Genomic DNA, 13,495 nt, shown 5'->3' with positions numbered 1-13,495 from the left:
AACGTGTGAAAAAGAAAAGTCGAGCAGTTGCCCATAGCATCCAATCAGATGGCTTTTTTTTGTTTGTTTTTTTAGAGATGTCTCTTTAAAATTAAAGAAGGGATTGGTTGCTATGGTCAACTGGTCCAATTTTCATAAATCTCCCTCATTGTCTAGTCACATGCACATTTTAGTGCATTTGAACAGTTTTTGGAATTACCATGGTCTGGTTTTAAAGACTCTGTCACACTAAGTTGTTAGTAAACTGCTCATAATATTTTAATAATTATTTTAATAAGAGAAGAACCTGTATTGCTGGTCCAATTTTCATGTCTGGTTTTAAAGACTAGTGTCCCTAATGCAAGGAATTTCTGAAACTGGGGACCAGCACCTTAATTATGTTTTGCAGTATCCATGGCAGCACAATGAGAGAGCCTGGAGGTGGTAGCATCAGAATGAGGAGACCATAGAGCAGCACAATTATAGAGCCTGGAGGTGGCAGCATCAGCATGAGGAGACCATAGAGCAGCACAATTAGAGAGCCTGGAGGTGGCAGCATCAGCATGAGGAGACCATATGGTGGCACAATGACAGTGCCTGGAGGTGGTAGCATCAGCATGAGGAGACCATATGGCGGCACAACGACAGAGCCTGGAGGTGGTAGCATCAGCATGAGGAGACCATATTGTGGCACAATGACAGAGTGTGGAGGTGGTAGCATTAGCATGAGGAGACCATAGAGCAGCAGAATGAGAGAGCCTGTAGATGGCAGCATCAGCATGAGGAGACCATATTGCGGCACAATGACAGAGTCTGGAGGTGGTAGCAACAGCATGAGGAGACCATAGAGCAGCACAATGGCAGAGCCTGGAGGTGGCAGCAGCAGCATGAGGGCCATGCCAACTGAGGGTTTGAATGTGAGGAACCCACCGACTGTTGACTGGGGGTGTCGAATGTCACTTGAGATGAAGTGGATGACCGAGTGAACCGATCAATCACGGCTGCTGGTTTGCTGGTCGCAACACGATTTCTAGCTGACACCGGGAGCTCAGACCTCTTGCTGTGACTCCGGCTGGCACACACCCCTACTCTGCTGCGACCTCTAGTTGTGCCTGATGAATTAAGGCCTCTGCCACTCCTCTGTGCACGTCCTGGCAATACTCTTCTTGACATACTTATTGAGGGGAGTACAATACGCTTAACTACACTTAAAACAGTATTTGTCTAGAACAGCAGCAGGTGTGTACTATTGGCTGTCCTTTCACAGTATCTAGGCCCTTGACAGGTTAACAAGTACAAAATAGTACACTACTTAGATGTACGTATGCGGTATGCACTGATGAGGGCAGAAAAATGCGCTACAATACGCATTAAAAACTCTATTTTTGTAAGACACCAGCCGGTGAGTACTATTGCTTGGACTTTCACAGTATGTAGGCCCTTGACAAATTAACAGGTACAAAATGGTACACTACTTAGACGTACGTATGCGGTATGCACTGATGAGAGCAGAAAAATGTGCAACAATACGCATTAAAAACTCTTTCTTTTTGTAAAACACCAGCCGGTGATTACTTTTGTCTGTCCTTTCACATTATGTAGGCCCTTGAAAGATTAACAGGTACAAAATAGTACACTACTTAGATGTACGTATGCGGTATGCACTGATGAGGGCAGAAAAATGCGCTACAATACGCATTAAAACTCTGTATTTTTGTAAAACACAAGCCGGTGATTACTTTTGGCTGTCCTTTCACAGTATGTAGGCCCTTGACAGATTAACAGGTACAAAATCGTACACTACTTAGATGTAGGTATGCGGTATGCACTGATGAGGGCAAAAAAATGCTCTACAGTACACTTGGAAAACGTATTTTCATGAAACAACAGCCAGTGATTAGTTTTCCCTGGCCTTTCACTGTATGTAGGATTGTTACAGATTAACAGGTACAAAAAAGTGCTCTACTTAGATGTAGGTATGTGATATGCACGTATGAGGGCAGAAAAATGCGCTACAGTACACTTGGAAAACGTAGTTTCGTAAAACACTAGCCGGTGATTACTTTTGCCTGGACTTTCCCAGTATCTAGACTTGTTACAGATTTACAGATACAAAATATTAGACTGCTTTGATGTAGGTATGTGGTATGCACGTATGAGGGCAGACAAATGCACTACAGTCCGCTGAATAAAATTATTTTTGCACAGCAGCAGGACACAACAGTGCAGCACCAGAAAAAAAAAAGGGGGATTAAACCCTAAATTGCACTCTGTCACAGAGTGTTAAGAATGGTGTGAACTGGTTTTTATACCGTCTACAGACTAGTATAAGCAGCAGATGATTTCTTGTGGAAAAAATACACAGAATTGCGCTGATAAATCATTCCTGCCTCCTGTGATAAGTTTCATACTATCTGCCCCTCTCTGATAAAATGCTGAATGAAGTGACTGGGAGGTTAATGGCTGGCGACAAAATCCTTCTCAGCGACAACAAGCAAAGCACTGCACTGCTCTCTGTCCACAATGCTGATGTAACTAGCAGTTGGCAGTGGAACGCTGCAGCATAATCAATTCATCATCTCTGTGTAACAGACACAGACACGCAGTCCGTCCTATCTCTGCAGTGTATATGGCATGAAATGAGCAGCCGCAAAATGGCTGCCGATTATACAGGGCTTTGACATCACAGGGGTCAATGAATGCTGATAGGCTGCATCCTGCCTTGCATTCCCGCCTTCCCAGCATCCCCTGCCGCATGTAATGACATTTGGATCCTCCATTTTAGGTGCTCTGGAGCCTGGAACGCTGTAAAATAGAGTTTAATGAAGCGATTCACGCGATAGAATCGTGGCAATAAATACTGAAATTCGCAACGAATTCGGGTTCGTCGGCTTCGATTCACTCATCTCTAATCACGAGCATCAGAGCAGCATATGTTTACTATGGTGATTTTCTCCTACTCTTCACAGTTCTTTAAATGGACAGAGATGTCAGCAGAAAGCACTGTGCTCGTGATTCAGCAAAGAGCTCTGTGTTCCAAAAAGAAAATAATTTTCTCTGTAGTATTCAGCATTCCAATAGTACTGGAAGGATTAAGATTTTTTAATAGAAGTAATTTACAAATCTGTTTAACTTTCTGGCACCAGTTGATTTAAACAAAAACAGTTTTCCACTGGAGTACCCCTTTAACTTTCTGGCACCAGTTGATTTTAAAAGCAAAGTTTTCCACAGGAGTACCCCTTTAAATACCCAAGTACTCCTTGAAGTGAAAATCATCTCTTTACCAAGCCACCGCGCCATAATCTGTTTGTGTTGCACCCTATAGAGATGCTTTGTAAACATAAAACTTCAAAGGATTGAGTAAAGCTGTTTAATAGGATTTTTAGATCTGTGTATCCATAAGAAGAATGAGTAGCTGATGTAGTAGGTGCATGTTGTTGATGTATAAATTCATATATGTAATTTAAAGGGGTTATCCAGACTGTAAAAATTATTGGTGGCCTATATTAGATGGGTAGATGTCCAACTATGGCATCTCTGACTATCAGCTGCTTGAAGAGTCCATGGCACTTGAGCAAGCACTGCAGCCTCTTTGATGTTTATGTGTACTCATCCTTGTAATTGCCATACATTAAGTGCTGGTGGTACAGGGAAATGCAGTTGTTAGGATTCGGCAGGCTGGATGTGGATCCTCTGTGTCAGCGAGGGATTGGCGTGGACCGTATCGGTGGACCGGTTCTAAGTTGCTACTGGTATTCCCCAGAGCCCGCCGCAAAGCAGGATGGTCTTGCTGCGGCGGTAGCAACCAGGTCGTATCCACCGGTAACGGCTCAACCTCGCTGACTGCTGAGAAGGCGTGGGACAGAAGGACTAGACAGAGGCGTGGTCAGACGTAGCAGAAGGTCAGGGCAGGCGGCAAGGTTCGTAGTCAATGGTAACGGCAGAAGGTCTGGAAACACTGGTAAGGCAATCACAGGAAACGCTTTCACTAGGCACAAGGGCAACAAGATCCGGCCATGCTGGGAAGGGGAAGTGAGGTTATAAAGGCGTGGAGCAGGTGGGAGCTAATACACTGATTGGGCCAGGCACCAATCAGTGGTGCACTGGCCCTTTAAATCTTAGAGAGCTGGCGCACGCGCCCAAGAGAGCGGAGCCGCCCGCGCCAGGACGTGACAGCCGGGGACCGGGACAGGTGAGTGGATTGGGATGCGATTCGCGAGCGGGCGCGTCCCGCTATGAGAATCGCATCCCCGTCTGCAGTGTCAGTGCAGCGCTCCCGGTCAGCGGGTCTGACCGGGGCGCTGCAGAGAGGAGAACGCCGTGAGCGCTCCGGGGAGGAGCAGGGACCCGGAGCGCTCGGCGTAACAGCAGTGTTGTCTTGTTAACTTGAATGGGACAAAGTCACAGCTTGGACAGGTAAAGGCTATCACTTTTTACAGGCTGGATAACCCCTTTAATAAGGTCTTGGCACCCAAGTTGTTTTATACCACATTAATATGATTTTGATGCCGGTCCATTACTGCAAAATAATAGTTTTGGACTTTGGACTTTGCAAAGATGTTTGGTACAGTACAGTCTCTCATAGATACCTGAAGGACAAAACAAACCCCCAAAGGTCTGTTGTATTAGGAAGCATAACTTGTACTAGCTAGTACATAAACTGTCTTTAGCAAATGATTCCTACTATGAATACATTCCAGCTAAAGTTGTATCCCAAGATTCATTGCAGGAACCAAGACCACAATTATTAAGCTTATTATTGATATAGAGAACAATCTAAATACAGTTCAGAGTATAAATAAATCATGGGAGAGAACTCTGTTATTGACCCGACAGACAAGTAGCTAGACAGTTAGAGTTCGTAGATCACCCCTCAGATATTTTCTAAACTAAATAACACCAATTCTGATATTCTTTCTGGGTACTGTAGTCCACCCATTTATTACTTTGACCATTTATGAACTCTTCTCCCAATATATCTTCTAACCCTGACTTTTCTAAATCCATTTCAGAGAATAATGCTTGTTCATGATGATGTTAAATGTGCAGATTTGGTAATAGTCTAGATAACTATATTGTTGCATGAGATGGGGAAATACTTGAGCCAACATAAGAACAGGGCATTGACTTCAGTCTAGTAGGAGGAGGTCAGTTTGGCCTGATCGGTGCACTGAAAGAGTTAGGTTATTTGAGTTTATTGAACAGACTTGCTCAAACACTTTATGGACATCATCCAATGCTATATTGACAGTTGTTCCATCTCTCGGCCATTAAGGCTGGTCCTGTGAGACTGATCCTGGTTGGTTGATATGTAGAATTCACAATGCCACACCTACATGATGAAATATATGTAACAGGCAGAAAATCCTGGCACCAGTTTTGGAGTATGACCAGAAGGCCTATTTGTCCTGTATACCTGGGGACACAACAGCGGCTGCAATGTTATCCAAATTGTTGCAATAGATTTACTGAGTTTTTGAAAGAGAACATTGGCTGAGAAACAGAAAAAATGACAGTAAAAAACAAGGAATTGTCGTCAATAGCACTAGTGTCTTGCAAGGCAAAACATTGCTATTTCAAGCTGTTTTCATAAAAGTGGTTGTTGCATCTATGACTAATGCCATGTCAGTCAGGCATGGAAGAAAAACCTGATTCTGATGCGTGCCAACCTTCATTGTCTGCACAGCTCAGAAATGTATAACTCATTCTTATAAAAACTGCTCTTTCTCTTCTATGTAAACCAGCAATGCCCAACCCTTTTACCATAAAAAACAAACAAAACAAAAAAAAAACATGTGGCAAAAGTTCCCCCTACTGGAAACCCCTAAAATGATACCATCCCTTCCATAAAGGTGGCAGCTGTTGCTGTCTTCTCTGGAACTATTCACTAGATTCCAAGGAACCCCAGTTGAAATGCCATATTACATGATAAGTCTGCTTTATTAAATGTCCCTTAGTAAATGCATACAAAATGTTATGTTATCTGTGTTAAGAGGGTTATCCAGGCTTAGAATAAAAACAGCTGCTTTCTCCCAGAAACAGTTCCACCCTGTCCTCAGATTGTGTGTGATACTCAGCCCAGTTTCATTAAAGGGGTACTCCACTGGTCAGCGAAGAACTAAATGTTCCAAACGCTGTTTTTGCGCTGCAGGGGTCGACAACATGCCCCCTTTGTGACATCACAGCCATGCCCCCTGTATGCAAGTCTACTGGAGGGGGTGTGACAGCCATCACGCCCCCTCCCATAGACTTGCACTTATGGGGTGTGGCTGTGACGTCCCTGCAGCGCGAAATAAGCAAAACATTTAGTTTCACACTGGCCAGTGGAGTAACCCTTTAAAGTAAATGGATTTGAGCTGTAATACCACATTCAACAGGGCAGGGGTTGCACCATTTTTGGAAAAAAAAAGTAGCCATGTCTTTCTAAGCCTGGATAACCCCTTTATTTTCAACATGAAGTTAACATAAAGAGAAGATCTCCAAACAGAAAATACTATGTTATAAGATACATCATCCATAGGCAAAGAAATGATCTCTACCATTTCTTTATCTTCCAGAGACTACAATGAACCGAGCTTTGAACATCCTGCATGCAGTCATGGACCCACTTATCTTAAAGGGGTTGTCCCACCTTGCTTCTTCCTGGTTTTCCGGCTCCTTTGGCCTGTTTACAGCAGCCAGAGGTGGTCAGAAAAGATGAAAGCAGCTGAAAAGCAGTCTGGAGTTCCATGACCAGAGCAACCTGCAAAGCTAGACCTTTTCCGCAACTCCCGTTAAAATGAATAGGAGTCACGCAAATTGCGTAACTTCCCTGTTTCGGCTGCTTTCATCTTTTACAACCACCTCCGGCTGATGCAAACAAGTCAAAGGAGCTGGAAAATCTGGAAGTAGCAAGGTAGGACAACCTCTTTAATTGATTGAGTTTAAGAGGTATGATCCCTAAAGGTCAGACGCTTATGATATATCCTCTGCCATGATTGTTTATGTTTAGAAGACCCCTTTAGTTACTGCTGTACATAGTAAAGGAATAGAGAATATATTATATGGTAAAATGTATATATATTCATAGACTGTTAATGGATGATGAATACAGAGGCACTGCCAAATGGAGCATTAAATAATAACTAGCCTTAACCTGCTCCAAAGTCATGACCAGCACATGTTCAGTGCCTACAGACATTATGAATTCACAGGTAGCATAAACAAGGAAGTCTGTTATTCCATTTAAGCCAAGAACTTGACTTTCCTTGATGTTATAACCTAGAAAGTCATCCAGCAAGTCCCGCCAACAAAAATCAGAAAAATAAATAAATAGAGACAGATTACCGCATAGTATATGCTGTACAATTCCGGGTATTCCGGGTTTATACGTCTTATCCCCTATTCACAGAATAGGGGATAAGATGTATGATCGCAAGGGTCCTGCTGCTGGGGACGATCATGGAATGAGTCTGATCAACTGCTTTACTAAAATGGAGGAGGAGAAGGGGGACACAACAAGGCATAATAGTTAACAACATATATAACATTATCCTCATTCTATGAGTCAGTTCAATTACAGCAATATCAAAGTTATATAGTTTCTGTGATATTTTCTTCTTAAGAAAATGGTTTGCATCACCGCATTCTGACCCCAACAACTATTTTATTTTTACATCTGTGGAACTAGGTAAAAACATATTTCTTGTATGGTGTCGTTTTTATAGATTTCGGGGATACATAGATCATTACTCATACTCTCAATATCTGGATATTGTTTATTTCACTATATTATGAAATGTTTAGACCCAAGCAGACAAATCTATTAGACAGGCCATATTGTGCTTACTCCGATAAACATTTTCCAATATGACAGTTTAAATGCATTTTCACTAATACTTTTATTCTACAGCATTAAATATTATAATAACATTCCTAATCTGAATAGTCCTGTTTTATTTTTGTATAAAAAGATGTTTTTTTTATCAAGCTGCTTTTCATTAACCTAACAGCACTATAAATCTCCAGCCATTTCATATTCATGGCCCATTTAACATTTGCTGCAATCCTGACTGTATATACCAGATAGACAGCTACATAAGATTACACAAATGGAATTTTTTTTCATAACTATGTAATGCCCAAATTAAAGGAATACTAAATGTAGAAAACACAATCCTTTTAAATAAAACTGTTTAGATTTCTTAAAGGAGAAGTATCATGCCCAAAAACGTATCCCCTATCTGACTGCTGGGACCCCCCTCGATCTCCTGTACGGGCCCAGGCTTTCCCCAGGAATGGAGTGTGCTGACCGTAGAATGAATCGGTGGTAGACACACCCCCTCTATACATCTCTATAGGAGTGCCGTTCAGCTATATTCATCTCAGCCATAAAGATAAATGAAGGGGGTGTGTTGGCCGCCGCTTCGTGTGGGCCCCAACATGCCCTATTCCCAGAGAGAGCCAGGGCTCCGTACAGGAGATCGCAGTGGGGTCCCAGCGGTTGGACCCCTGGGATCTAAAACTTATCCCCTATATTGAGGATAGGGGATCCATTTTTGGGCATTATATATCTCCTTCAAATATGGGTTCCACGAGATCATTGATTTGCCCCCTTACTCAGATCTGCCATGTCACTGACTGTAAGGCAAATGGCTGTAGTAAAAACATAGGACTAACTATGTATGACACAATATCTATGATGCCGCATAGAGGGTAACCCATGATAGAGATAATATAGGCAAATTGTAGAATCATATCCTAGAGGGGTAGAAGCATACTGGATGAGAGGGGTAAAAGCACAAAGGTTGAGGGGTAGAAACACAAGGGATAAGAGGGGTAGAAACACAAGGGATAAGAGGGGAAGAAGCACAAGGGATGAGAGGGGTAAAAATACAAGGGATGAGAGGGGTAGAAGCACAAGGAATGAGAGGGGTAGAAGCACAAGGGATGAGAGGGGTAGAAACACTAGGGATGAGAGGGGTAGAAGCACAAGGGATGAGAGGGGTAGAAGCACAAGGAATGAGAGGGGGTAGAAACACAAGGGATGAGAGCGGTAGAAGCAAAAGGAATGAGAGGGGGTAGAAACACAAGGGATGAGAGGGGGTAGAAACACAAGGGATGAGAGGGGTAGAAGCACAAGGAATGAGAGGGGGTAGAAACACAAGGGATGAGAGCGGTAGAAGCACAAGGAATGAGAGGGGGTAGAAGCACAAGGGATGAGAGAGGTTGAAGCACAAGGAATGAGAGGGGGTAGAAACACAAGGGATGAGAGCGGTAGAAGCACAAGGAAAGAGAGGGGGTAGAAACACAAGGGATGAGAGGGATAGAAGCACAAGGGATGAGGGGGTAGAAGCACAAGGGATGAGGGGGGTAGAAGCACAAGGGATGAGGGGGTAGAAGCACAAGGGATGAGGGGGGTAGAAGCACAAGGGATGAGGGGGTAGAAGCACAAGGGATGAGAGGGGTAGAAACACAAGGGATGAGAGGGGTAGAAGCACAAGGGATGAGAGGGGCAGAAGCACAAGGAATCAGAGGGGAAGAAGCACAAGGGATGAGAGTGGTAGAAACAAGGGATGAGAGGGGTAGAAGCACAAGGGATGAGGGGTAGAAACACAAGGCATAAGAGGGGTAGAAACACAAGGAATGAGGGGTAGAAGCACAAGGGAAGAGAGGGGTACAAAGACAAGGGATGAGAGGGGTAGAAACACAAGGGATGAGAGGGGGTAGAAACACAAGGGATGAGAGCGGTGGAAGCAAAAGGAATGAGAGGGGGTAGAAACACAAGGGATGAGAGGGGGTAGAAACACAAGGGATGAGAGGGGTAGAAGCACAAGGAATGAGAGGGGGTAGAAACACAAGGGATGAGAGCGGTAGAAGCACAAGGAATGAGAGGGGGTTGAAGCACAAGGGATGAGAGAGGTTGAAGCACAAGGAATGAGAGGGGGTAGAAACACAAGGGATGAGAGCGGTAGAAGCACAAGGAAAGAGAGGGGGTAGAAACACAAGGGATGAGAGGGATAGAAGCACAAGGGATAAGGGGTAAAACACAAGGGATGAAGGGTAGAAACACAAGGCATAAGAGGGGTAGAAACACAAGGGATGAGAGGGGTAGAAACACAAGGGATGAGAGGGATAGAAGCACAAGGGATGAGAGGGATAGAAGCTCAAGGGATGAGAGGGGTAGAAGCTCAAGGGATGAGAGGGATAGAAGCACAAGGGATGAGAGGAGTAGAAGCACAAGGGATGAGGGGGGTAGAAGCACAAGGGATGAGAGGGATAGAAGCACAAGGGATGAGAGGGGTAGAAACACAAGGGATGAGGGGGGTAGAAGCACAAGGGATGAGAGGGATAGAAGCACAAGGGATGAGAGGGGTAGAAGCACAAGGGATGAGGGGGGTAGAAGCACAAGGGATGAGGGGGTAGAAGCACAAGGGATTAGAGGGGTAGAAACACAAGGGATGAGAGGGGTAGAAGCACAAGGGATGAGAGGGGCAGAAGCACAAGGGATGAGAGGGGCAGAAGCACAAGGAATGAGAGGGGAAGAAGCACAAGGGATGAGAGTGGGTAGAAACACAAGGGATGAGAGCGGTAGAAGCACAAGGAATGAGAGGGGGTAGAAGCACAAGGGATGAGAGGGGTAGAAGCACAAGGAATGAGAGGGGGTAGAAACACAAGGGATGAGAGCGGTAGAAGCAAAAGGAATGAGAGGGTGTAGAAACACAAGGGATGAGAGGGATAGAAGCACGAGGGATAAGGGGTAAAAACACAAGGAATAAAGGGTAGAAACACAAGGCATAAGAGGGGTAGAAACAGAAGGGATGAGAGGGGTAGAAACACAAGGGATGAGAGGGATAGAAACACAAGGGATGAGAGGGATAGAAGCACAAGGGATGAGAGGGATAGAAGCTCAAGGGATGAGGGGGGTAGAAGCACAAGGGATGAGAGGGATAGAAGCACATGGGATGAGAGCGATAGAAGGACAAGGGATGAGGGGGGTAGAAGCACAAGGGATGAGGGGGTAGAAGAACAAGGGATGAGTGGGGTAGAAGCACAAGGGATGAGGGGGTAGAAGCACAAGGGATGAGGGGGGTAGAAGCACAAGGGATGAGGGGGTAGAAGCACAAGGGATGAGGGGGGTAGAAGCACAAGGGATGAGGGGGTAGAAGCACAAGGGATGAGAGGGGTAGAAACACAAGGGATGAGAGGGGTAGAAGCACAAGGGATGAGAGGGGCAGAAGCACAAGGAATCAGAGGGGAAGAAGCACAAGGGATGAGAGTGGTAGAAACAAGGGATGAGAGGGGTAGAAGCACAAGGGATGAGGGGTAGAAACACAAGGCATAAGAGGGGTAGAAACACAAGGAATGAGGGGTAGAAGCACAAGGGAAGAGAGGGGTACAAAGACAAGGGATGAGAGGGGTAGAAACACAAGGGATGAGAGGGGGTAGAAACACAAGGGATGAGAGCGGTGGAAGCAAAAGGAATGAGAGGGGGTAGAAACACAAGGGATGAGAGGGGGTAGAAACACAAGGGATGAGAGGGGTAGAAGCACAAGGAATGAGAGGGGGTAGAAACACAAGGGATGAGAGCAGTAGAAGCACAAGGAATGAGAGGGGGTTGAAGCACAAGGGATGAGAGAGGTTGAAGCACAAGGAATGAGAGGGGGTAGAAACACAAGGGATGAGAGCGGTAGAAGCACAAGGAAAGAGAGGGGGTAGAAACACAAGGGATGAGAGGGATAGAAGCACAAGGGATAAGGGGTAAAACACAAGGGATGAAGGGTAGAAACACAAGGCATAAGAGGGGTAGAAACACAAGGGATGAGAGGGGTAGAAACACAAGGGATGAGAGGGATAGAAGCACAAGGGATGAGAGGGATAGAAGCTCAAGGGATGAAAGGGGTAGAAGCTCAAGGGATGAGAGGGATAGAAGCACAAGGGATGAGAGGAGTAGAAGCACAAGGGATGAGGGGGGTAGAAGCACAAGGGATGAGAGGGATAGAAGCACAAGGGATGAGAGGGGTAGAAGCACAAAGGATGAGGGGGGTAGAAGCACAAGGGATGAGGGGGTAGAAGCACAAGGGATTAGAGGGGTAGAAACACAAGGGATGAGAGGGGTAGAAGCACAAGGGATGAGAGGGGCAGAAGCACAAGGGATGAGAGGGGCAGAAGCACAAGGAATGAGAGGGGAAGAAGCACAAGGGATGAGAGTGGGTAGAAACACAAGGGATGAGAGCGGTAGAAGCACAAGGAATGAGAGGGGGTAGAAGCACAAGGGATGAGAGGGGTAGAAGCACAAGGAATGAGAGGGGGTAGAAACACAAGGGATGAGAGCGGTAGAAGCACAAGGAATGAGAGGGGGTAGAAACACAAGGGATGAGAGGGATAGAAGCACAAGGGACAAGGGGTAAAAACACAAGGAATAAAGGGTAGAAACACAAGGCATAAGAGGGGTAGAAACAGAAGGGATGCGAGGGGTAGAAACACAAGGGATGAGAGGGATAGAAGCTCAAGGGATGAGGGGGGTAGAAGCACAAGGGATGAGAGGGATAGAAGCACATGGGATGAGAGGGGTAGAAGGACAAGGGATGAGGGGGGTAGAAGCACAAGGGATGAGGGGGTAGAAGCACAAGGGATGAGTGGGGTAGAAGCACAAGGGATGAGGGGGTAGAAGCACCAGGGATGAGGGGGGTAGAAGCACAAGGGATGAGGGGGTAGAAGCACAAGGGATGAGGGGGGTAGAAGCACAAGGGATGAGGGGGTAGAAGCACAAGGGATGAGAGGGGTAGAAACACAAGGGATGAGAGGGGTAGAAGCACAAGGGATGAGAGGGGCAGAAGCACAAGGAATCAGAGGGGAAGAAGCACAAGGGATGAGAGTGGTAGAAACAAGGGATGAGAGGGGTAGAAGCACAAGGGATGAGGGGTAGAAACACAAGGCATAAGAGGGGTAGAAACACAAGGGATGAGGGGTAGAAGCACAAGGGAAGAGAGGGGTACAAAGACAAGGGATGAGAGGGGTAGAAACACAAGGGATGAGAGGGATAGAAACATAAGGAATGAGAGGGGTAGAAGCACAAGGGATGAGAGGGGTAGAAGCAGGGCCGCCATCAGGTTGGTACAGCCATTACCACAGTAAGGGTACCGAGCTCCCAAGGGGGCCTGGCCCGCTGCACCCCCATGCAGCAGCCAGGGTCGGAACATTGGCAGTGGCTGGAGGCTAGGAGTCTTGACACACATATAGATCAGTCAGTGTTTCAGCCTGAGAACTCAGGACCTGTGCACCGCAGCTACAGCATCACACACAGGTCCTGAAACTGACAGGCTGACACAGTGACTGTTGGTCCAGAGGCTACATAGTCTGTACTACATACTGTACAGACAAGATGCTCACTGCTGCCTCTACAGTCTGCTTTCTCCTCACTGGTTCTGGCTCCTCCTGCTGACAGCACACAGGAACTGCTGCTCAGAGTAAGATCTGCTACACTTGGTAAGAGGAGAACCTGATCTTATTACTATGTAAAGATCTTATTACTAAG

The sequence above is a fragment of the Hyla sarda genome, chromosome 3 (genome assembly GCF_029499605.1).
Source record: "Hyla sarda isolate aHylSar1 chromosome 3, aHylSar1.hap1, whole genome shotgun sequence".
Lineage (NCBI taxonomy): Eukaryota > Metazoa > Chordata > Amphibia > Anura > Hylidae > Hyla > Hyla sarda.
This window is presented reverse-complemented; position numbering follows the sequence as displayed.